The sequence below is a fragment of the Heterocephalus glaber genome, unplaced genomic scaffold, assembly GCF_053883595.1.
Source record: "Heterocephalus glaber isolate CG9 unplaced genomic scaffold, H.glaber_assembly_v1.0 deba00001481, whole genome shotgun sequence".
In the NCBI taxonomy this organism is placed as follows: Eukaryota; Metazoa; Chordata; class Mammalia; order Rodentia; family Bathyergidae; genus Heterocephalus; species Heterocephalus glaber.
The window spans coordinates 786,516-813,845 of NW_028258317.1; the positions used below are offsets into that span (position 1 = coordinate 786,516).

The 27,330-nt window shown below is 35.9% G+C and overlaps 1 protein-coding gene and 1 long non-coding RNA gene across 14 annotated transcripts in view; both read left to right on the top strand.

The window, feature by feature from the left end:
• Positions 1 to 27,330, top strand: part of Lpar1 (lysophosphatidic acid receptor 1) — a 149,023-nt gene that overhangs the window by 89,466 nt on the left and 32,227 nt on the right. The gene's annotated exons all lie outside the window — the stretch shown is intronic.
• On the top strand, positions 5 to 18,363 carry LOC110350004 (uncharacterized). Its single transcript, XR_002396244.2, has 2 exons — positions 5 to 6,867; positions 7,109 to 18,363. It is a non-coding gene; the product is annotated as an uncharacterized LOC110350004 (long non-coding RNA).

Below are 27,330 nucleotides of genomic sequence, written 5' to 3' on the forward strand. Positions count from 1 at the left end.
AAGTTCTGTTTTGTCTATAACTTATTGTATGGATTCCTAATGTCTTAATGTGAACTACATTAGTCTATGTAGTGAGTAACAGTATGAATATGTATATTTTCCAGGTGTGTATGCAGGAATTATGAGGGAATGAAGCACCTTTATATTAAATGTCTATGACAAAGCTTTCCAGTCTTCCTACAATTGCAGAATCAGCAAAATATTAGTCTCAGTTCTATAATACAATGATGATATGAACATGTCATTGAATAGTTTGCCTATCTGGTATAGAAAATACGGACCAGAATCACCAGTTGATCAATTTCATTTAGCTTTTGAAAGGTTTTCTTAGAGGCTAAGTAGTGTAACTTTTGCCTGTGGCCTGTATAGTCCAGATTTTCAGATAGAAGGTACTTTTTATAATATGAATATGCTTTCATTTACAGTTATTTTTATTAGTCTATTTCTAAGTAAGTTATCCTTCTGATTCTGTAATTGTTATTACATTATAGCCAAGTTTAACAAGGTTTTGTATAGATTTACTAAACAGAGATTGGAAACAATAATATATTGTGATAGTAATCTTCATGAAAATGTGTTAGTTCCTATGGTTATGTAGTAGTGATGGGATGATATTACAGAAAGAGGAGTTCTGGTCTATCCAAACCTCTTCTTATTGTAAATTTGTGTATTGACCATCTGTCATTTTTTGTTATTTTAGATTAGTGTTTGATGATTTTTTTTTTAACAAAGTAGTCTTTTAAAACAACTTTTAAGGGTTGGGGATGTAGCTTAATGTACCTCCTTAGCTTGTGTGAGGCCCCAGGGTTGATCCAGCACCATAAAACATATAAACAAAACAAACAAAACTTTTGCTATTTCATCTTTTCCTATAGAAATTCAATGGAAAGTTCCTGTAATTTTCTTTGCTCTATGTAAAGCAGTACTGAAGTAATGTAGCCTGGGATTATGTGACTGCTCTGAAACGCTGGGAATTTCACTCATTCTAGTCACTGAAAGGAAACAGAGCTCTGATCCTCATTAAATAAATCAGCATTCTGGTTGGAGCATTGATGCCATTCTGTTTTGGTTTGGGTGAATTTATTATGGAGATCATCTCTAGCTATATTGACTGTGACCTGCCTGTAGACCTGTAAGAATGAGAAGTAGTCCTTGGAATTGCTGGCACAATGGGATCCCTATCTATCTGGAACACTTAAGTAATATCTCCTTTAGGGATCCCATCACGTCAGATGACAGATTGCCTTATTGCCTCCAAGGAAGCTTAGTGGAAGTATAAGAATAGTTTCCCTATGTGTTTAACTATCAACAAGACTTTGAGTATCCTGGTGCTGCAAGGACAAATTTTCCATGATACGGGTGAAAGACATCTTAGTTTTCCGCAGCCACTGTTTTTGTATAAAATTAAATAGCATGAGATATTTTATTTCTATACTGACTCAATTGTTTATTTGCTGGTGGTCTAAATGTTGTCTGATATTTCTCATAAGCATATACTTTTCCTATCATATGCTGCTTATATAGAACTACCAACAGCACATGACTGCTGAATTTGGACTATGAGCCTAGCAAGTTCATGGTTTAATTTTGACCTTTATATAATATCTAGCATATCCTGTTGTGCAATATGCTTAATGATTCATATGAAATTAGCTTTTGTGTCTTTTTGAGGCTTTTTTTTTTGTAGGTTGAGATAATTATTTTAAGGGTTTAGAAGGCTACAGTTCCAGTGCACATCTGCCCTAAATGCCTCTTCCCTAACTCCTAAATTGCACAAACTCCAAACTTGAATATGCCTTCTGACATTTAAGAGAGCAGAATCCATGAAGACTGAATGTTGTTAACTTCTGAAATTGATAACATTATTTCTATAGCTGGAAAATGGAAGAAGTTTTAGAATATGAGAAACTCCAATCATGATGATAGGTAAAGAAATTTGATGAGACAAAGTGGGAAAGTGATTGTAATATAGGAATCAGAGACTAAACAAATGGACCATAGCCTTTTTGAGAAAAGGATCAAGAATGGGAGGATAGGTGGGATATTGGAGGGAGTAGGAAAGCTTAGAATAGAAAATCTACAGTCCTAAACAGTGTTTATCAAGGTGATGCTAATGTTATTTTAAAAAATGTACTCTTCTCCTTGAATTCTGACTATCCCTGTGAAGAAACAAGAGTTCTGATCTACCTGCATCTCATCTCATTGTAAATTTGTGTACAGATAGTCTGTTACTTTTTTTACTTTGATTTGTGCACATTGTTTTTAATATCTAATATGTTATCTTCTCTGGCAGATTGTCAGGTCCTGGAGGGTAGGCTGGGATTGTAATGCTGTGTGGTTTCTTTTTCCCCCACTATCTGTCACAGTTATCTAGCGCAAAGGTGGTGTTCAATAAGTAATTGTTGAATTGCTGAATGAACAAAACCAAGTTTCAGAGCCTTCAAAACTGAAGACCAGAGAAAACCACAGTGAATTCACTATGGTAAATGGCTGTTTATTCAGTTGTATGGGAGCCATATCTAGCTACACTTCTGTTATATTCTCTGCCTTCTAGTCAAAATATATATCTTAGAAAATGCCTGGCTAATATAAGTTGTCAGTAATAAGTCTGTTTTAGCTTCATTGGTTCTGGGGCTGATTAACTGTGTGGAATTCTTCAATTTCATTTTAACTATGTCAGAATAACCTCTGGTCTTTGAACCTTTCAGTATTCATGATCAAGAGAAGGTTTGGTTGGCAATCAATTGAATTCCTAGGAGTCAAGTTAAAAATAAAAGTCTCTTTGAGATTTATGATACCAATATGTAGTTATGCTGCTTTTGAGTGAGTATGGGATTTTAATTACTTTTGTCAAACATTTATGCACCATTACTCATGTGCCCAGCAAAAGTCTATCTTAGAAATTAGTATTTGTGAATAACAGCTCTCAATAGGTATTGTTATAGATTTCTTGTCCTTATTTTCTAGGGGGTTAAAACTGAGGTACAAAGAGATTAGGTAACTTATCCAAGGTCACAGAGCTAGTAGGTATAGGAGATAGGATTCAAACTCTGGCACTTGGGTTCTAGAACCCATGTGTTTTTTACCTCCACGCTGTACTGCTTCTTTTTTTTTTTTAATTCTTAAATTCTTTTATTCGTACATTTAGGTATACAATACGCTTACATTTGTCATTGGGTGCTTGTACCTGTACATGATGTATCTTGGTTCTTATTTTTTCCCCGTTCCCTGTGTACTGCTTCTTTATAATAAAAACAACTACCAGTACACATAGTATTTTGTAGTAAAGTTTGAACAGCAGTGTGCTATTATGTAGCAGCATTGTAATCCTATTAGTACCCATTGATGGTGCCCAGCCCTGTGTGTGCTTTGTGTCTGTAGGCAAAGAAAGCTTTAAGGGAACATTCCTTTCTTTGTTTCTGATGCTACTCAAGACTCTCATTTCCTCTGTCCTTTTCCATTGTGTGGTGCTGGGGAACCAGTAGCTGCATGTCCAAGGTGTGGTTAACTCATTCCTTGTCTCAGCAGTCATGTAACCTCTCCCCAATCTTGACTTCTCCCTACTTCACATTTTACCAAGAATTCCTTTGGAGCCTGTTCCATGGTTAAATCTGTGGCAGTCAAGATGTTCTTCCTTATTTGACCACAGGCTGTCTTTAGTTGTAAGTCCTTTCCTTTCTACCACTATTCCTTGTGGTGATACTTGTTGGGGATAATTTGAGAAGAAATAAACCAGAATTTGGGAAGAGAAAATCATGATAAAAGTATGGAGGTTTTTGCATCTGAGTACTGGAGGGACATAAAGTGAATTAAATCCAGGTAGGGCTTTTCTCTTTGGGGGGGAAAAAGAAGGAAACACTGTTTTTCTAGTTTGATCTATATAGGCTGGAAATGATCACTGCTGAAGCTAAATTAGCCTTATTACCTATGTAGTCTGTGGCCAAGTCAACAGTAGGCATTACTTTTTGAGTGTTGTTTGTACCTAGCACCAGAGAAAGCTGCATCCCTCCCCGCCCCCATTTTATGTATGTAGCTTCCAGGTTAGGATAGTGTAAGTCACTTGTCAAAAATCATTCTTTTTGTAAGTAGCAGACCTGGAATTCAACTCTAGGAATGTTTTGGATTCCCTTCCACCACAGGACATTGAGCTTCTTGTATTTCTCTTTTCAGTTTGGTTCATCAAATGTGTTGTTGAGTGCCAATTGTGTGCTGAAAGATGAAAAGATAAGGAAAATTCTTTACAGAGCTTATGGTGTAGTAGAGGAGGTCAAGAAAGTGTGTGCTGCAAAGCAGTGGGGTCCCTATGCTAGTAGAGGTGTGACCTTGAGTGGAAGGGAAGGAAGGAATGGTTTCCTTTTCTTGATGAAAATGGAGGAGTTTGTCATGCTGTAGAATGGGGTGAAGGAGACGGTAGGTGATAGAATGAACAATAGTTATTACCTTTGAGAAACTGAAAGTAGTTAGGTATGATTTGCACATCATAGGTCTGCTGGATGGAATTTTGACTGGAGTGTCAGAGTTTTCCAAGCATACTAAGGAGTATGAGTTTCAGCCTATAGTGACAGGATCTAAAGAGATCCCCAAGATAAATGAACACCAATTCTTTGTAGATATGAGAATCATACAATTAATCACACAAACTGAGACACTTTCAACAATGAAACAAACATTCATTGCTTGGGGTTCTAACACAATAGCCATAAACCCAAGACTGTTCTGAGCAGTCTTCCTGCTTCTTGTTTCTGCTTCCTGTTGATAGGTAATTTATGTATGTTCCTTTTAGGTTCTCTTTTGGCTTTTTAAATTCAGAGCTCAACACTGGGCTTCTTCCATTCTGTGAAAATGGTAATGAACAGTTTTTAAAAGGCAAGTGTTTATCCAGATTAAGAATTTCAGAATGCCAAAGGATCCTTCGAAATCACTTTATCCAGGTCCTTCATCTTAGAAATGAAGAAACTGAAGCTCCCCAGTTAACTGAAAAATTGAGGTCTGAGTTAGCTCATGACCCAAACCAAGATCCAGGCCTCCTGCCTTCCATTGAGGTGCTGTTTTTGTTCCACCCATGCCTTACTCAGTGCCATCCACACTTGCCCTCATTTTCTTTCTTGTGAAGATCAACATGTCTTTATGTGGCCAGCCAAGATTAGGTGTAAACATTGTGGCTATAAAGGTAACTGGCTCCCAAAACATGGCCTTGAATTTGGCCTCATTATAAACAACTGGTTATTTCTGTAATGAAGCTTCAACAAATATATCTGAGACTGAGTTGCTTGTGTATTATGTAGTTTTTACACATATGTAACATATCACCTTTTTAATAGCAGCATGTATTATTGCTTTTATTCAGCTTTTTAAAAATTAAGTTTGTGCTTTATAGTGTGTGTGTGTGTGTGTGTGTGTGTTTTCTCACCTCTGAGAGTAACTGGTTTCATTCTGGCATTATCTGGGTGATTCTGGACAAATTACTTTCTCTGTGCATTTATTTTTCTGTGCCTTCATCTGTAGTATGAAGTTGGCCAATTTGATTTCTAAGATTATTTAGGATTCTTTTTATTATCCTATAAATAAAATTCTAAGGACAATAACAATTGTGGATCACCATGTAGGGTTTTCTTGTGGAAAATTTAGAAACAAAACTGGAACAAAACCAAAAGACAATGATTCCTCTCTGTATAAATGGTGTGCGTCACCTTCTCTAATTCACTTTTAGTTACACTATTTCCCATTGAAGGAGTGCATTTATGAAGGATTATCTCAAAGAAGTGAACCTTGGGGTGTTACTTTTCTGTGGAGAGCTGTGTGGCAGGAAGGGTAGGCATCCCAGTTGGTCTTGTTGCTAGGGGAAGGGAGTGGACATAGAGTCCCTTATTCCCTGGCCACAGGTGAGCAAACTACACATCCTGTTGCTCTGAAAAGAAATTAAATCTACCCCACCTCTGCTCAGGTCCCAATGGCATCCCTGTGAAGGACGCTTTGAGGAAGAACCTGAGTGAACCTTCATAAGAGCCTTGATTGTTTGGTGCTGTGGGCGGTGCCAGGAGAGACACCCTACAGCTGTTCCACAGTGCTGCCCAGACCCCAAACCCTGGGCGCAGGTCAAGAGAGAAAACAGCTTTCAGGCGCCAGCTCTTTATACCCTTTTGTTGCCCATCTCTATTCAAATATTTTTACTCAGAAGAAACTTTTAAACAAGAACAAAACCCCCCAAAACCACACCAACTTAACAGATTTCCTTTTGAGGTATGGACAGAGAAGCCAGAACATGAAGCTCTTTCTTATTTTAGATCTGCTGAGAGTGATTCAGACTTGTCTAACCGAGGCTCTAATGTTGCAGAGTTATTTGTCCTTGTCATTAAAGCGAATAAATGATGCAAAAGTGCCTTAATTGTTATGATGACTAAGAATCACTGTTGCCTAGCTGTCAAGAGCTCAAATTTAGAATAAAATAGGCCAGTTTGAATGTTAGCCCCTCTCTTTCTAGCTCTATAATCCTGAAAAAAAATCGGCTTAGCTTCTCAGAGCTTCAGTTTTAGAATTAAGAAAATGAAGACAGTAGGACATTTTTCATCAAGTAGTTATGACCATTAGATGAACTGACTTATGTAAGATACAGAGTTCAGTGTCTGACTTACAGAGAACTCCCACTAAATGCAAATAAGTGTTATCATTACTGTTGGGTTCTTTCCACATGAACATCCTTCTTTGTCTTTTTCAGATACACATTTGCACCTAGTGACACACCAAACTCACTATTTACAAAATGGTGGGCCTTCATTCTGTGAAGCATAGAAGTACCACAGTGTTTGAGCAGCCAGCTCCAACAGTGTGATGTAAATTTGATTCTGAATGACCTTTGCTTTTTTAAAGGTACAATTTTTAAAAGCTTTTTATTTTTCCCCTTTTTCCCATTAGTATATGTTTGTGATACATAATACATTCATGTGGGAAAATGGTACATATACATATTGCATCTTGCTCATTTTTATATTCCCTTCCTCTTTCTCTGGAATATTTGGAAAACGGCAGGTGGGTGGGATTGTGAGACCTTGTTGCTGTTCTCAAGCTGGTCTCAACTTCAGTGTAACCATCTATGAACCCTTTATTCTAGGTTTCATCATCATGCACCTAAGAAGAAACACATTTAACTCTTTCTAAATGTCTACCGCCACTACATGACTCTTTTTGGAGAATTCCTATGGACATTTCATCATGGTACATCTTATTTTCTCAGCAACCAGAACAGGTTCCAATGCATACGGAACTCTAGATAATTGCTGAATGGCCAAATGAAATACATCATTTTTTCTGGATTGGCAATTTTACAGGTTAATTATAATAGAAACATACCTATGTAACCTGAAATTCAATGTGATATAAAAGTTCCATTCAAGAGATACTTGTCATAAGTGGTTATAATAAAGCAGTTCCACATCCTTCCTGTCATGGACATTTTTAAAGCTAAGTTCCAGTGAGAGTTTGTTAATAATAGTTTATTTTGTCAACAAATATGTATTAAATATCTTTGAGGATCTCCTTTAAGGGACAGAGATTTAAAAAAAACAACAATAATGAAATATAGACCCTGTTCTTAAGGAGGTCTCATTTTAGTAGATGAGGACAGATAATTTAAATAAAAACAAAATAATATAGTAAATAAACATAACATAATAAAATATGCCAGGCACTATGGGAATGATATATTGTGATTGAGCAATATCTGGAAAAGACTTAAAGATGAAAATGGGATTGGAATTACATCTTACACAATATGTGGGGGTTTGCCAAGTGAACCCAGGCAGAGGAATTATTCTGTTATTTTTTATATAGTGATTGAATGAAATTTTTGATCACTTTATTTAAATTGCAATTATGTTACTTGTATATGACACTGACCTTTATTAGGCATGTGAATCTCGTGTAAATTCTTGGGAGTTGGAGAGAATTTTTCATAATTATCATATAATAATTTGCTTATAATTTTGCCTATATTTTGTACTAGTATAATACATTCATTTTTTGAATTGAAAGATAATGGATTAACATTAAATTTAACTGGACGTCCTGTATTTTATCTGGCAACCCTAAAGTGTGTGTGCGTGCACACACACACACACACACACACACACACACACACCATTGTCTGGGGAATAAAGCCTTTTAGATGACAATCAACTCTATATAATATAGATTTTATTCTTTATTGTGTAAGCTTTCATATTATCCTGAAGATATAAGTATGCAGGGATTTCACTTATTTACTATTTCTGATTTATCTTTGAGTTATTTGGAGATAAAGAAAGCATTATATCCAATTTGTAGAATCTTATATTTGTTTCCCAGAAATGATGCTTGCCTATGAACAGGTAATGTTGTATACCTATAGGTCAACATTGAATTATTTTTTTCTTTCACATATACCTTGTCCTGTTCTTTTAAAAAGGCATTTTAATGAATTTTTTTTCCATGTAAGCCAAAGATTTTTGTGTGTGTATTTGTACTTTTGATATTTTTTTCCTCCTTTGAGGTCTAAACTACAGCCTTCTGCCTCTGAGAAGCTACTTTTCATTCGTGTATTTTAGTGAAGATGATAGTGTCTAGACTGAATGTGGTCACGGCTTTACTTAAACCCAGGCAGGTCTCCTCTACCAATAGAGGACTTCTTGTAATGATCCAAAGCAAATATGAAGTTCTAATAGGGTGACATAGCAATAACAGGGTCTTTTTGAAGAAGTGGGATTTAATCTGGCATTGAGAGACTGGAAATTCATGGCTTCACCTATTTATCCTGCCCAAGTAGACTTTTATTGACACAAAGAACACTGCATTTTAAGTAGGGTTTTCCATGAGTTCATTCTAAATGGGCATTTCTGCACTTCAGAAAGCTTCTCTTTATGTGGCAGGCGTGAATTCATTCACTGGAGTTATTTTCCTTTCTCTTGGGACAGGGAAGATGGCTGTGTAGGAGCCTACCCTTAAAGGACCTGCAGAAGAGACTGTTGAAGTGAAAAGTCCATAGACTTTTTTGTAGCCAGCAAGTGATTCACTATTTTATGCTAAAGGGAGGATTTGCTTTGCTAACCTTGTTGAGCCTGAGGTGCACAACACTGCTTTTTGTATACTGGCCCAGGTCCAAAGAGAAAGCCATGCTATAAACTGAGGAGTTGCAATCAGTGAGTTTCTGAACAAAACAAAAGGAGCTGTATTTAGACATCCTTTAAAAAGAGTGCTTGTGTGCATGTGCACACACACGTCTGCATGTGTGAGTGTAATGATCAAATGGTCCAATAAACAAAAGTTGTAGAGATTAGAGTAATAGGTTTATTTAATTTGGCAAATTCTCATGGTTTGGGGGAGAAGTGAAGATGTTTTAATCAAAAATACTTTCTAAGATGTATTTTAAAGTATTTCCAACTTGATATGAGAATAATTTACTTAGAGGGAGGAAAATGATATAGAAACCAAGTTTGATTAGTCAGATTAACTGTATGAATGTATAGTAATACATTCATATAGCAAAATAAGATTTATATAACTTTAGAATGGAATTTTCTAATATTTTCCTTCAATCTGAATTAGTTCTACTTCTTCTAAAGCAAGAAGTCTGACACTGAAGCATTCATAAACTTAAAAAAATGTTAAAATTAGAAATAGGAACAGAAAATACATTTCCACTTGCATATATTGAGTAGTATATAGTATATTACACAACAAATGATTTATTTCTATTGTATTTACATTGTATGTTATCCCTTAGTAATTATTGATTTATAACTTTAGTAATAATGTGTGTCGCTTTGTTGCTATGTAGCTTATTGAGATTATGGGATATTTTGATTAGACTGAGGACATTTTTGTACTATGTTTATAAATAGGATATTTGAATTAGGATTAGAGTAACATTGATCTTTGTAAAGAAGGCATATTTGTTGAAATGTATATTTATCTACCCTAATCTTTTCAACAGTTTAATGTATAGCACAATTAAAATATCTTTAGTTTGCTACATTTTTCTCATTTAATCTAACTAAAGTTTTCATAAATGTTAAATCATTCTGTAGAAATTATGTGCAGAAGACTTGATATTTGATCAGGATTTTTAACCACAGATTGTGACAACTAAACCAGAAACCCCATTTGTTTTTCATCTTACATATCCATTTCCTTGGCCTTATTCTGTAGCTAAACTTTATAAAAAATATTTTATTTTTCTTTTATGATTTAGTATATAATAAATCTTTTTTGCTTGTAGCTTGGTTGCTTTCAATTGTGTTTTAAATTTCTTCTAATAGTTTTAACTTTTCCTGGGACAATATAGTATTTTTTAGTTTTCAGAGTTTCTAAAACATGATGATGGTCAACATTTTATCAGGACTCCGAATTTGTCCCAAATGGGATATAAACTTGAGCAAAAATCTTAATCTGTCTGAATTTCTGTCCCCTCATCTGCCAAATATAGAAAATACTTTTATAAAGATCATATGTGAATGTGAAAGTCCTTTTTATAGGAAGTGCTGCAGAAATGTAAGCTATGAATGCTTTTACAGCTGCAGCTTATATAGAGCAATGACCTAAATGAAAAACAAACTAAAAAATTGTTTGGAATGTTAAGTGAGAAATGTGATGTCATGTGCATTGCCTGTGTTCGAAACTCCAGATTTGTTCCTGGTTGGTGTGACTTCTGGCAGTCCACTTAACCTTTATGACCATTTCTTTATCTGTGCCATTAAGGCCTGCACTACGTCATTGTGTCTTCAAGTGTGGTCCAAGGACCACCTGCATCTGAATATTCTGGCCTACTTGTTAAACAAAGCTGAGTGTTGGGCCTCAGCCCAGATCTGCTGTTGCAGAATCTTTGTGTTGGCATCTAGCATTAATACCTTAGGCACTGCAGCATGACATTACTGTGATTCTCTGGCTTTGATTTAAATTACCTGACATTCAGCTTGTCCTTGCACAGTTTTATTTTATTTTATTTATTCTTTATTGGAACATGTTTGAAGTATATATTGATTATACTCATTGTTGGTAGTTGATGCATATATACAACATACCTTAATTTTTATTTTTGTGCTCTCACCTCCCTCCCCCTCCCTCCATCTCTTGGACACCTTTCCTATTTTTTTTTTCTCCATACGTGTTTGTATACATAGTGATCATGTTCCTTGTAGGGATGTGGTACATTTACACAGCACATCACAATTCCTTTTCTTTTTTTATTCCATTTCCCTCCCCTCCCATCCCCCTCCCTCTGTCCCTAGGTTCCCTTCCTATATGCTAAAGATCTATCTTGCTATTTCCTATTGTCTTTTATTTTGCTCTTTATTTATATTTTGGGTTCTCACAGAAGAGAAACCATGTGCTATTTAAGCTTGTGTATCTGATTCATTTTATTTAATGTTAAGGTGCATTTATTTTCCTAAAAAAGGACTCAAATTTATCTTTCTTTATGGCAGGGCAGTACTCTATTGTAAGTACCACATATTCTTTCTCCATTCACCTGGTTATGGGCAATTAGGCATCTTAAAGATTTAGCTATTGTGAATTGTGATGCTATAAACATGGGTATGCATGGGTGTGCACGTATCACTGTAATATGATGTTTTTAACTCTTTTGGAAAGATACCTAGAAGGAGAATAGTTGGGTCAAATGGACTTTTTAGTTTTAGGTTTTGAGGATTCTCCATACTGATTTCCATTAGTGACTGTACTAGTTTACACCCCCACCAACAATGAAGAAGGGTTCTTTTTTCCTTATAGCCATTCTTTCTGAAGTGAGATGGAATCTCAGTGTTGCTTTAATTTGGATTTCTTGATTGGCCAGCAATATTGAACATTTTTCACGTATTTATAGGCCATTAGTACTTCTTCTGAGAAATGTCTGTTCACTCAGTTCCTATTTTTTGATTGGGTCTTTTATTTTGACAGGGTCTAATTTTTTCAAGTTCTTTATATTTTCTAGATGTTAATCAATTGGCAGAGGAGTATCTGACAAAAAATTTTCCCATTCTGTAGTTTGTTCCTTCACTCTGTTGATTGTATCCTTTGCTGTACAGAAGCTTTTTAATTTGATATGATCTCATTTGTTGATACTTGGTATTATTTCTTATGTAATTGGTGTTCTTTTCAGAAAGTCCTTGCCTATGCCTACATCTTAAAGAGTTTTACTTGTTTTGTCTTCCAGCAGACTAAGTGTTTCTGTTTTAATAGATCTTTGATGCATTTTTGACTTAGTATAGTACATAGAGATATGGGTCTAGGTTTAATTTTCTACATGTGGATAGTCAGTTTCCCCAGCACCATTTATTAAAGAGGCTGTATTTCTTCCAGTGAAGGTGTTTGGCCCCATCAAAGATAAAGTGGCTGAGTGTGATTGGAGTTGTTTCTGCATCTTCTGTTCTGTTCCACTGATCCTTGGGTCTGAGTTGTTTTTTTTGTTTTGTTTTGTTTTGTTTTGTTTTTGCCAATACCATGCTGGTTTTATCATGGTAGCTTTGTAGTATAACTTCAAATCAGGTATTTGAAGTAATGCTCCCTGCCTTGCCCTTCTTGCTCAGAATTGCTTTCGCTATTTTAGGTCTCTTCTGGTTCCATATGAATTTTAGGGTTGTTTCCTCTAGTTCTGTGAAGTATGCTATTGGTATTTTGATTGGGATTGCATTAATTCTGTATAACAGCTTTGGAAGTATGGCTGTTTTCACTATATTGCTTTTGCCTATCCAGGAACAGAAGATATCTTTCCATTTTCTGATGTTCTCTTTGATCTCCTTTTTCAGAGTACTGTAGTTTTCACTGTAGAGATCATTCACTTCCTTGGTTAGATTAATTTCTAAATATTTAATTTTTCTTGGTGCTATTATGAAAGGTATTATTTCCTTAATTTCTTTCTGATGAGTATATTATTGGGGTACAGGAATACTATTGATTTTTGTGTGTTGACTTTGTAACATGCTATGCTACTGAATTTGGTTATTAATTGTAGGAGTCCTTTGGAGCAATTTTTTGGGTCTTCTATGTAGAGGATCATGTCGCCTTCAAATTATGATAATTAAACTTTTCCTTTCTTATACATATCCCTTTTATTTCCTTCCTTTCTTGATTGCTCTGTCTAATGCTTCAAGAACTACAGTAATACTTCAGATCATGAATGTTTCAGTTTGTGAACAGAAGCGTTTGGCAAAATTTTGCTTCCATTTATGAACTTCCCCTTGGGTGACTAACTCAACCATAGTCATTTTTCCCACATGAACACAAGTGTGGCCATCTTCCCCAGAATTGTAAAACAAATTAAGTTTATGAACTGAGGTACCCATGTTTTACAGTTCTGGGGAAGATGCCCACATTTGTGTTCATCACCTCATGCAGAGTTCACAAAATGCTTCTGTTCATGATCCAAATAGTTCTCAAACAATAGCATTTGTAGAACTGAGGTATTACTGTATATTGAACAAGAGTAGTGATAGTGGACATTGTTCTTTTGTTTCTGATTTTAGAGGGAAATCTTTCAGCTTCTCCCCATTTAATATGATGTTAATCATTGGTCTATCATGGATGACTTTTATCAGATTGAGATAAGGTCCTTCCATACCTACTTTCTTCAGGTTTTTTTTTTTTTTTTTTTTAAATCATGAATAGATGTTGGATTTTGTCAAAGACTTTTTCTACATGTATTGAGATTATCATGGAATTTTTGTCCTTGCTTCTGTTTATGTGGTATATTACACTTACTGATTTGCATATGTTGAACCATCCTTGCATACCCAGAATGAATCCTACTTGGTCATAATATATGATCTTTTTGGTGATTTTCTGCTTCCTGTTTGCCAGTATCTTATTAAGGAATTTTGCATCTGTGTTCATTAAAGAGCTTGACGTGTAGTTCTTTTTTGGTTGGGTCCTTTTTTGGTTTTGGAATCAGGGTAATGCTAGCTTCCAGGAATGACTTTGGAAGTACTCCTTCCCTTTTGATTTCATTAAAGAGTTTGAGACAGATTGATGTTAGATCTTCTCCAAAGTTCTTGTACAATTTGGCAGTGAATCCATTGAAACCAAGCTTTTCTTAAATTGTGGGGTTTTATTACTTTTTCAGTTTAATTGCCTGATATTGGCAATAATATAGCCTTTAAGCTTTATTAGTCTTTAGATAGTTAACTCTGTATAATTACTGTTGAATTTTTTTACATTAGTAAAGATATAGTTGTCAGATTTAGTACATACTTGTTTAATGTCAATACCTGTGTTGTCTTACTGTTTATACTCTAATTGCAGATTTCTTTTCCATGGGTAAGGGTGGCAGAGCATGTGTCCTTATCCACCTGAGCTCAAACCCCTCAGGAAGTCTCTTTTAAGCCTACCCCCGTCAGTGGCTGTCTCTCACCTAGTCACTGTGGGAATGTAACTCTGGAAAACCTAAAGTGAAGTCATCACATAGCTATTCTGAGTCCCAGATTCAAACATTCAACCATTTCCCAGAATGGCAACCAATGTTGTACCCTCTGGCAATATGGTGGGCACCTGACTGCGATCCCTCTCTGGCTGCTGCCTGCTATTTGGAAGGACTCCCTTCAGAACAAAACCCCATGATGTCCTTGCAGATCACAACTGTTGGCCCAGTCCACTGCTGCCCTCTCTATCTGGAGCCCTCTCCACCCCCTCCACCCCCACCCTCCAGAGCTCACCTTGCTTCTGCTGAGTCAGGCTTCTTTCCCTGTGAGCTGTGAGCCTGGAGCCAGGAAGAAATTCCAGATTGTTTCATTCCCTCCTGTCTGTTGTGGTCCATTTCTTCAACTCTCAATAGCTTTTAATTTTCCTCTGAGTTCTTTCCTGACTCCTGGGGATTTGCCTCTCTCTCTCTCTCTCTCTCTCTCTCTCTCTCTCTCTCTCTCTTTTATTTTTCTTCCCCATGTTATTTCCAGTGTCTGAATTCCAAATCTTGGAGAGGCTTAATTGCTGCCATTTACCACTGGTCCATTTTTCTCTCTCTTGTCTTTGCTCAATTTTAAACTTTATTTTCCATTTTTTTCTACTGAAAATGACACACATTTTGTACTATTTAAGGAGTGTGTGAATACTTGTGAGTTGCCCCATGCATAGGTCTTTGCATACCTGCTTTGCAGAAGAAGATGAAAAGAGAAAGGGAAAAAAATGCAAGCAGCAAGAAAATCTAAAACAACTAAGACAAAACTCTTGGCTTTTGAAAAGCTTGCTATCAATCAAAATTAGTATTTCCACACTAAGTAGATTTTTCCCAAAATATTTGAAATGTCCTCATTAGTTGTATCACTTTAGGAAAATTTATCACATATAACATAATGACTGAAAGTACAACTGATGTACATATATAAAAATACCTTCAGGACTTATGGAATTTTTAAGAACATTTTATGAGGGCATGTAATTCTAAGAGAAACACTATATTCCCAAGAAGAGAGATAGAAGAATATGTTTATTTTTGCATTAACTTGGCAACTATTGCATCCATCTACATGGAGCCCTTTGTAGAAAATTGATACATCAGTCATTCAGACTATATAAGGAATTGCTTTCTCTCTTTCATTTTCTTTCTGAGTCAGAACAGCATGATCTAAGAGTTTGGGATTTGGACTCACATGTACTTGTGTTAAAAATCTTAATTGTGCTGACATAATAGCTGTGTGAGGTTAGGCAGTATATTTCATCTTTCTGAGTTTCTATTCCTCATCTGTAACTGAGGAGAGCACTTTCCCTCAAATGGGAAGGTTGTCAAAATTTAGCCAGAAATATTCAAGTGCTTAGCAAACTTCCTGAAATATGTTGATATAAATGTGACTATCTCGTGACTTCCCTCTACCTCACAAAATACTACCTGCTGCACTTGGTTGGAAGTGTTTTCTCAGGATGGTCATTTCTTGGAACCATCTAGCTTCTTTTATAGGCATATCTAATGATGAATGACATTTTCCCACTCTCTATGAACCAAAGATTCGATCTGTATGGGAATTCAGCCTGTTAATCTGTTCATTCATCCATCAGTTCATTAAAGAATCATTCATTCAAGCAATAAATAGAGAATCCTAGCAATTTGAAGCTAGGATGAAACTATCAGGGCTATGGTATTCACACCCTCTTCCAAAGCCAGGCTTCAATTGTCTGTATAGTAGCAATGATAAGTATCTTTTCAGCATTTATGCACTTTTATTGGATGCAAGGAACAATCTTATCCACCAGAGGCTATCTTCAGATAGATGGATTATTATATATGTATGTATAATTACATATGTATATATAAAATATATTTATGATATGTAAAAATAGTATCTTTACATTGATGGGCCATATTAATGTATATAAGCATATGCATACAAACAATATAAGAAAGAGCTATGTTCTGGGGTGCCACCTAACTAGAACAGGCTCTGATCCTTTGGTCCCATGTGTATAAAGCAGTTCCGTTCAGGTGATGTTGCCTATTGTGTGGAGAGAAAAATAAATAGTGAAATGTAAAATGCCTCCTCATTTAAAAGTATGAATAAACTCTGAGGGAGAATAAGAGTAAGTCTGTGGCAGATATAATTATGAAATAAATGGCCCTGGAGTCCTAAATCCTAAAGCCTGTGGTCTGGTAGGAAAGATGACATGCCACATGTAGATAAACAATTATTTGAAAGCCAAGAGATGACAAAAGTGACATTAAACAAGTACAGATAAAATGTATGAGAATCTAGAGGAGATGGAATATTGTTACAGTGAGAAATTAGGAAAGTTTTCTATAAATGAGTTTCATGACTTAGGTGTTAAAATACAGGTGATGTTTGGAGAAAAGTGTATTCTATGAGATTTCATTTACCCCTTTACTGAATCCTTTTAAATAATACTTATTATTTTCTCAATTATTAAAGGAATGCATATTGATGGGAGAAAGTAAAATTAAGGAAATTTAAAATTATTTACAATTTGACCTTTCATAGATAAATCAAATATTAAAATAAATGTGCAGTTTCTTTCTAGTTCTTTGTGCTAATTAATATTACCATTGAGATCATACAATACATACAATTTTTCCTTGTTTCATTTTGTATTTTTAATAACATTTCTATCTGATGACAAAAATAGGACATACATAAAATTTGGGATGCAAGAATAAAAGCAAAACCACTCCCAATTGCTACACTCAAAGATATCAATCACATTTTGGATAGTAGCTGGCATTATACACTATACAATTTAATATTGTTCATTATTCTATTATCATCATATTTCTCCATCAAAAAAAAACTTCACATGCATTACTGTTTGGGCAAACATTTCAGTTACATACAATTTTATATAGTATGATTTTTTAAAAAAGTATTTTGACCATTTTATTAGCCCATTAAGTAATCTTTGAAAATGTGATTTTTGTACAGTCTACTACATCCATATGATAAAACAGTATCACTAGGTATTTGTTTTTTCTCTTTTTGCTAGTATAAATACCATTGTGATAAATATCTAATATGAATTTTTATTCTCCTCACTGCTCTTTAATGAATTTTGATTACTTATTGGTTAATGTCCTCTGCAAGCTTGTGCTGATTTATACTCTTAAGAATAGGGAATGAAAGTATTTTGTCACATTCATGCCAATATCAGATGGCTTTTTTTTCTTAGTAGTGCTCTCTTTTATCATTTACATTATTTTATCCATGAGAACAAACATTACCCAATCTGAGAAAAGGGCTGGTTACTCTTTAGGATTTAGAAACCAAGTATAAATAAAAATAGAAATCCATTTGGCCACATTTAAATATGTATACTACTTTGAAGTACTTTGGTTCATGTAAGGGTCTATATTTACTTCTTTAAAACCTGAAGGCCTAACAGCTGAGCAGTGTGGTAGTTGACAGTCTTACTTCCTGGATTCTAATCCTGGTGCTGCTACTACATACCAGCAGAGTCAATTTGGGTAGCATATACAATTGTTCCAAGCTTCAGTTTCCTTGTCTGTAAAATGAGTAGTAGAGAGGAACAGTAAAACCTTAAGAGGTTAAGAAAGGTTGTTATAAAAGATGCCAGTTTAGCCAGGCATGGTGGAGCATGCCTATAACCCCAGCATTCTGGGAGGCTAAGGCAGGAGGATCAAAATTTCCAGCCCAGCCTGGGCAATTTAGTGATTTAGCAAGACTCTATCTCAAAATAAAAAATTTAAAAAGGGCTGGGGACATAGCTCAGTGAAAAGGCTGGCATTCCATCTCTAATACCACCACCACCACCACCACCACGCACACACACACACACACACACACACACACACACACAGCCAAGCATATAAGTACTTGGTAGGTAGGCAGAATTGTGAAAATGCATAGTATATAACTTTCATCAGATGATCATACTGCTAAGCTAAAACCTAAGGTCTCTGACTTAATCCTCATTGTGATAACTCTTCATTATATTGTGAGAAGGAGCAGCCCCAAGGAGTGGGGACCAGTCTTGCTTCTGGGACTCAATGGGACAGGTCTTCCTTGGATTGGATAGTGTGGCCATACCAGATCCTGAGAAATGCTGAAAGCAGAAATGCAACTCACTTCTAAGGTACTCTACTTTTCTGTCTTCCCTAGACAATTCTAATTCCCATTTAATGTGCTTATCCAATCTCAGTTGAGCATTCTCACTGTCTCAGTAATTCTTTCACAGTGCTTCTCGTCTAGAAGAACTATCTTCTAGTTTCATTTATTATGTAGTTACATCAATTTAGTAATCAATTTAATAATTATAACAAAAGGTCCTCACAAATTAATTGCCATTTTGTAAAATGAAATAAAACCATATACATTAAAAGAAAGAATATCATTTTTGTCCCATTCAGAGCAATTCCTAAGGCGTATGTGTGCTTTGGCAATGCACATCTGCTCAAAAGTTGGACTCAGGTAGGGCACTATTCTCATTTCCTACCCCATACTGAGTTTGATACAATTCTCCATTTTTATCAGTGCTAATATAATATTGTAAAGGCACCATTGAAGAGAATGTAATGCCATCTAATGTTGAAACTGTGGACTACCTTAAGCTAGAGGTTCAGGTGGTATCTGACAGATGTTAGGTGTCGCCATTTTCCTCAGATTTAAAATATCTGGTAGTGTTCTTCTAAATTCACTCTGGTACCCCTAGATGTCTTTGGGAAACAGACCCTACTCTATTTCTGGGTTTTGGCTCTACTTTATTTTTGTTATCTTTTGGCTAGTTATCTCCTTTTGTGTGCTGGTTCCTGTTTTTATTTGTTCCTGGGTGGTTCCAGCTGTCTGGTTTCCTTCTGCTTTGCCCCAGGGCCATTCTGTGCTTAGTCACCCTCTGGCAGGAGAAGTCTCTGTAGCTGCTTCTGGAGCTTTGCAGACCTATAAAGGTCTAGACTGCTTCCCATAGGTGCTGATGTAGTTTGGTAGCTGGCTGTAGGTCAGTCCATGTGCTCTAAATCCTACAGGTCTTCAGTTCATAAAGCCAGAGAGTTATGAACTTTTCCACTGTAGGCTGTCTCCGTGGCTCAGCATTAGGTGTGTCTCCATGGTGGTTTCTGTGTGGTGTGGGTGGCGTGTCCTCCACACCAGGCCTTCTAATGCCACAGGGACCCTGCTTTGTAGCAACAGTGACCGCCTGTGTGCCCACATCACATCTCGTCACTCCTGTTCGTCACAATATAATGAACAGCAAATGCGCTTGAAACAGTTCAGTGGTTGATTGTGGGCTCTGGATTAGACTGGTTGATTTTTGCATCCCAGGTTTACCACTTATACTTACTTATCTAAAATGTGTTATTTCAAGTGAGAATCAAGTGAGAAAATAGTGGTCCCTCAGCACCATATCTGACATGTGCATAGCAAATGTTAGCTGTTCCTGTTATTCTGACAGTAACTTTGAAATTTTAAGTAAGTAATTTTTGTTAGGAATAAAGCAACAAACCATTAGTTTAAAAAAATTTAATTGCGTGGTATATCCCCATAGGACATATACAATGTTATGATTTTTAAAGAAATTGTAACTATGATAGTACAAATATTATTTTGTCCACTTTAGAAATGATAAAACTGAGGCTCAGAGAAACTATGTGAATTGCTGAAGGTATTCAATATTGGTGTTCCTTACTTGCTGCATTGCAGCCTTTAATATTTTAAGAGTTAAAAATTGAAGAGAAAGGAAGAAAGAACAGGTGGAAAAGGAAAAGAAGTTTGTTATTCTCTCTGGTTTTTCTATACAATTAAAATTTGCTATTTCTGCTGTGTCTAATACCTTTAAATGTTATGGTAGTTTTAACTAGTGTATATGAGTCACAGCATTTGAAAAAAATGCCTATGCTTTGTTGTTAGAAATAATTTTAAAAATAATTTTAAAAAATGCTTTTTGGCCTTGATCAAAAAATTACCATAAATATTTATAAATGTTGTATTTATAATAAAAAATACAATATGAAAAATTTGTAAGTTTTATTTCCAGTGAATAGAAAAATGATTCTGGAAAAAAGGACAAACTTTTCCTTCCCCCTGCTCTCCAGCTTTCCAAATGTTCACATGCCTAACCCTTTCACCCATGCTAGCACTATTGCTGCCTAACCACTTTCTGGGCGCAGTGGCATGGAAATACATCATCAGGGTATAATTTTGTACAGAGCACAGAGAACATGCTATTATGAAATGAAGTCTCCGCTAAATAGCCTGGCTGTAGTCTGTGTTTTTATCTCCACATTAAAATGCACATGAAGCAATGCTTTCTTTCAGGTCTGCAGAAAGTTTTCTGGTTCTCTTCTTGCTTGGTAATTTTCATACCCAAGTAGCAGGTGAATGGGGAACCAACAGCCATGTAGCTTGGGGTGAAGCCAATAGTGAGTTACTGAAACAGGGACCTTAGGATGTTGTAGCATTGAGTCACTGTAACAAACTGCAGATGTTGCTTAACTCTCTGATGATGGTCGACTAAGAAACTGTGGCAGTCACTGCTGGCCAGGTTACAAACCTGGTTTGTTAAGGGTAGGTTTCTTTGTGCAAGTAAGCACTGTGGTGGTTCTCCAGTGAAGCATTCTGGATATGGTGGCGACCACTTTAGTTTAAATATATGGGCTATCTCATGTGGCTAAGTATGATGTAGGCAGTTAAGGAAGAAGCCTGAAATTCCCATTAATTTTTTTTTGCATAGTTAATATTATAAGGTATTTCTTAGGCATATTGGCCCCTTTCCTCTTTATATATTATACTCGTTTCATATGCTGCATGCCAAATTGCCCTAAACTTAATGATTTTAAAAACGTTTACTTAATATCTCACAGTTTTACAAGTTAGAAGTTAAGAAGTCCCTTTTCTGGGTTCTTTGCGCATGGTCTCCCAGGCCAAAATCATCGTATCAACGGGGCTGCATCTCATCTAGAGGCCTGACCAGGGAAGGCTCTGCTTCTAATTTCCCCTAGGTTGTTAGCTGAATTTACTTCCTGTGGTTGTCAAATTTGTGGCAGCTTGCTGCTTCAACAGTAAAGAGAATGTGTATGTCTCTGCTGTTTCTGATCTCTATCCTTTGTTTTTTAAAAAGTGCTAGTTTAAAAAAGAATATTATTAGGTTGAAGACTAAAGGATAGAATCTATCTAAATCTATGCTTTATAAAAAAAAAAAAAACTTCCACCAGAAATGTGTTTTACTCAAAGAATGTATCATTTAATGCCTTTTCCTTGAATTATTCTCTTTTTTGACTACTGAGACATTAGTAGTCCTGATTTTCCTGTCTCTTCATTCATTCTTGCACTTCCTTCTGTGTTTGTGAAATGTCACATCTCTAAGCTGAGAGTTCCCTTTGTCTGCTCACCTTAAGGGTGGCTAGAAGGTTTATGCACCTATGACCACTTACTTCCTAAGCACAGTGGCAGGCAAACACATAATCGTGATGTAATTGTGACCCTGCAGATAAGCCACCAGCTCCGTTGGGGGTGTGTTGTAATCTGGGTATTTGCAGAATGACCTGGGAGTGACAGATCTTAGACTGGTTCACACTGTTAAAATAGAAATGAATTCTTTTTAATCTGTAGGAGACATGCTAGTTCCATTCATTTAGGATGATTTTTATGTACAAATAGCAGTATTGTGTAGTCTTAGATACATGTGCAGAGTATATGCTGTGCTTAGTTATATTTCACCTTGTACAACACAAGGATTTAAAACAGCTTAAAAAGATGCCTACAATTCAGAGTAGAAAGTTGAATTACCAATAAGCAAGAAAAAGGAGGAAAAGAGAAAAATAAATCAAAGAAAGTAACATGGAATCAGGTAAAGATATAATTTCTACCAGTTAATGTAATTATAAACATAATTAAATTCATGATTTGGTGGCCATCATCAGGAAAAATAAGCCCTTTTAAATACTGAACCCGAAAAGATATTTCTCCTGTGGATGTCCAGCTCTGATGGAGTCATCACCATGGTGTGATATACTGAGCAATTCAGTTTTCTTTATGAAGCACAAAAGTACCATGTTCCATAGTCATTTTTCATTCTTCAGCGAAGACTGTAGCGGGTGATCACAGTGAATTTCAGTACAGGAATTTCTGGGGTGTTTAAAAGATACAGTGTAATCCCTTGACTGTCTAATAGGGTATATTGGATAGTTCAATCAGAACCGAATTTAGCATAGGGTTTCAATTTTAAAACTTGTTGCCCTGCCTCCGAAAAATTTAAAGTTTTGTTTTCCATTCCTTATCCTCACATTATGTTGTAAGCTGGGCACGGTGGTACAGCCTATGGTCCTAGCACTCTGGGAGGCTGAGCAGAAGGACTGCAAGTTTGAACCTAGCCTGGAAAACTTAGCAAGAACCTGCCTCAAAAATAAATAACTAAATAACTAACTAAATAAATAAGGAGGGCTGGGGATATAGTTTAATGAAAAGGTCCTGGGTTCAATTCCTGGTACTCATTAAAAAACAAACAAACAAAAAAAAACTCACTCCAAAAAGTTGTTTTATTTTTCAACTATAATGTTATAGTATTAAAAATGAGCATAGCCAGCAGTAGTTGTTCTTCCACAATTCCACCAATAGCCTTTAAAAAAAAATCTTCATTTTAGTTATTTGAAAGGACTTCTATAGTTTGCCATGTGTATTATATTATAATTATTTCTTCAAAGTTCTCCCCCAGATTATTTTTATTGATAACATCTGGGTACTTTTTAAAAATTACTTCCAGTTAAATATAAAATGTTGGAAGTCAGTGGAGCCTTCTTGGAGAAAGTGAGCAATTAACATTCACTGTAGGAGACTTGCAGAACTTAAAAGGACATCTGCCTCATTAAAGAGTCTGTTCTGAGAGAGAAAGAGAGGGAGAACCCAGGGCCCATCCGAGGATTACAGCATAAAAATAATGGATGACCTGTAAAGCAGGGACTGGGAGATCCAGGCTTCGTGGCTCCCAGTGACTAAGTTATTCCTGGTTATAACTGGAAATTACATTGTATGTCAGTGTTATACAGAAACATTGAAATAAGAATACAAAGGTGACCTTGCTTTCCTCATTTGTAAAGTAGAGGCAGAAGGAGTACCTATCTCATAAGATTCTTGCAAAGACTATATGATAAAAAAAGAAAGACTATATGAAAAGTATATTCCATGATTAGAGCACAGTGCAAGGCATGTGACAAAGCCCCAGTAGATGGTTATTATGCATGCATAAGCTCACACATAAATTAATATGTAAAATAATGCTATAAACAATGTACTCAGCAAGGTGTCCTTTTTCCTTTAAATTTAAAATCTAACGTTTGCCCAGAAGGTTTTTTTTTTCCCTATGCTAACTTGTGCTTGATTTTGCTTTCATGTTGTTATTATGATAATAAAGTTGATAATTTGATAATTTGTTAAATTATTATATTGACAGATACTTAGAAATAAGGAGGGAAAGTGAAAGAAGGAAAACTTGTTCAATTTCTTTTTTCTTAAAGAAGTTATTATTGTTCTGTTATTGATGATAATAAATATGAAAAAATAAGCTTAAATATGCATCTAAAGACTCTAAGTGGTGTATAAATTTTTATGTTTTTACTTCTAGAAATTGAAGAAGAATGTGTGCAAAGATGTGTGTGCTTGTATATATATATATGTGAAAATACACATGTATACATATGTGCAGGATACAGATTGTATTCTAAAGATGGAACTATAGATAATTTTTGTGGTATATTCTGTTTTTCAAATGTTCCACAGTCTGGACGTATTATGCTCATATCACAAAGTAACAATAAATACTAATGTTTTTAAAATGAAACAGGTAAAACAAAACTATAAAATTGCACATATAGGTTAAGAGTGTAATTACACAGAAAATTTAAAGGCTCCTTGGAACAATAGCCACATTTTAACTGGATGGCTTCTCTATTGTAAGTCAGTGTAGCTTGTACAAAGCTGCCCTTACTGCCCTTCTGATCTCTGTGTTCTGATTTTTTGTTTTCAACTTGTGAGACCTTGTTTCCCTTAAGTTCTGCAAACTAGGTGGTAAGGTTAAATTCTATTCTCAAGGATGGGATTAGCCTGAGAGTTAATACATTCATTTTAAAGAAGTGAAACCCAGAAGTACAATCTCAGCAAGTAAAATAAGACACGCTTTTCCTCCCGGAGTCTTTAATGAAGAAAGGAAGTAAAAAGAGATATAAAAGTCTTCTCTGTAAATCTTTGTTAGATATCTTCCATGTAAGTGTCAGCATAATGCTTCTCTTGATGACTGCCAATCAGAGGAAGACCAAAGCAGTGAATTATGCTCATAAGCAGGATTGATCTTGGAATTTGTAGAGCACAATTATTAAAGACGTTTGTGTACACAGTGGTAATCCAGTCGAAAAGTTAGGAAGACAGCCACATCAGAAGGCACTAAGGAATATGATTATAATTAGGTAAGGGCTGGGGATGTGCAGTTCCTGGGTGGGATTTGCTTTCTCCTGGGAAAAGGTGCTTTTTGAGAAGCTGGCATCCTTTCTGTGGAGAAACAAAAGGAAAAGAAGCAGTGGGGAACTTCTTTTTTTTTTTTTTTGTATTAAATTCTTTTATTGGTACATTGTAGGTATACAACACAATTACATTTCTCATTGGGAATTGTACCTTTATATAATGCATCTTGGTTCTTATTTTTTCCCCATTCCTAGCCCTCCCTTCACGCCCTCCACCCTTCCCTATTTACAAAGACTTTATTTCCATTTTTTCATTTCTCATCATTTTTTCCTTTCCCTTCTTTCCTTCCCCCTGCCCCTCCCACTACTCCTACCCCTTTGGACCTTTTATTCCTATTTTACATTATCAATTATTCATTCTAAACATTGGTACATTTTAGGTATACAATATAATGACATTCATCATTGGAAATTTGCACCTTTACATAGTCTCTCTTGGTTCTTATTTTTCACCCTTGCCCAGCCCTCCCTTCAATCCCTCCATTCCTCCCTATTGACAAAGATTTTGTTCCTATTTTTCCATTTTCTCATATTAATCTCATTCCCTTCTATCCTTTCCCCTAGCCCTCCCACTTCCTTCCCCTTTACCCCTTTTCTTCCTATTTCACATTACCTATTATACATTTAGTCCTTATTTACACTTTCAGTTTCTCACACCAGAGAAACTATTCAGAATTTATTCATGTGTATCCTATTTATTTCACTTCAGAGTATCACCTCAATGTGCATCCACATAGCTATAAATGTCTCTAATTTCTCATCTTTTATGGCTGAGTAGTACTCCATTTTATTAAAAACCCACATTTTCTTGATCCAGTCTCCAGTTGATGGGCATTTGGGCTGTTTCCAAGTTTTAGCTATTACAAACTGCGCTGCTATGAACATGGGTGCACATATATCACTGTGGCATGATTCTTTTAATTCTTTGGGGAAGATCCCCAGCAGTGGAATAGCAGGGTCAAATGGGACTTCCAGTCCTAGTTCTTTGAGGTATCTCCATACTGATTTCCACAGAGCTTGCACCAGTCTCCACTCCCACCAGCAGTGGAGCAGGGTTCCTCTTTCCCCACAGCCCCGCCAGCATTTATTATTGGTGGATTTCATGATAGCAGCCATTCTTTCTGGAGTGAAGTGGAATCTCAGCATTGTTTTCATTTGCATCTCTCGAATGACCAATGATGTTGAACATTTTTTCATGTATTTATTTGCTATTTCTACTTCTTTGTGTGAGAAATGTCTGTTCATTTCAGATGCCCATTTTTGGATTGGGCCTTTAAATTTGGGAGGTCTGATCTTTTTAAGTTCTTTATAGATTTGAGATAGTAGACTCTTGGCTGAGGAAGAGCAGGTGAAGATTTGTTCCCACATTGTGGGTTGTCTCTTCACACTGCTGGTGGTTTCTCTTGCTGTGCAGAAGCCTTTTAATAAGAAGAGATCCCATTTGTTGATTGTTTGTGCTAGTTCACAGGCAACTGAGGTTTTGTTCATAAAATCTTTTCCCACACCGATGTCTTCAAGGGTTCTACCTAACCTCTGTTCCAACTGGTTCAGAGTTTCTATTTTAATATTTAGATCTTTAATCCATTTCAATTTTAGTTGAGTGTATGGTGAGACATATAGGTCTAGTTTTAATCTTTGGCAAGTTGAAACCCAGTTTTTCCAGCACCATTTATTAAAGAGGCTATCTTTCCTCCAGTGAGGGTGTTTGGCTCCTTTGTCAAACATGAGATGGCTGAGTGTGTCTGATGTTGTTTCTGCATCTTCTAATCTGTTCCACTGGTCCTCAAGTCTGTTTCTTTGCCAGTACCATGCTGTTTTTATCATAGTAGCTTTGTAGTAGAGTTGCAGGTTGGGGGTTGTGATAGCCCCTGCCATGTCTCTGTTACCTAGAATTGCTTTTGCTATTCTGGGTCTCTTCTTGCTCCAAATGAATTTTTGGATTGTTTTCTCGAGGTCTATGAAGCATGCTGCTGGGATCTCAATTGGAATTGCATTAAATCTATATAGCAGCTTTGGAAGTATGGCCATTTTCACTATATTAATCCTTCCTACCCAGGAGCAGGGGATGTCTGTCCATTTTCTGAAATCATCTTCAATCTCTCTTTTCAGAGTGCCATAGTTTTCAGAGAAGAGGTCTTTGATTTCTTTTGTTAGGATGATTCCTAGGTATTTCAGTTTTTTGGATGCCATTGTGAAAGGAATTATTTGCCCTATTTCTCTCTCAGTGAGTCTGTCATTGGTGTAGAGGAAAGCTATTGATTTTTGTGTGTTGACCTTGTAACCAGCTACTTGACTGAATTTGGTTATTAAGTTTAGAAGACTTCGGTGGAGTTCTTGGGGTCTTCTATATAGAGTATCATGTCATCTGCAAATAATGACAATTTGACTTCTTCATTACCTATTATTTCTTTCTC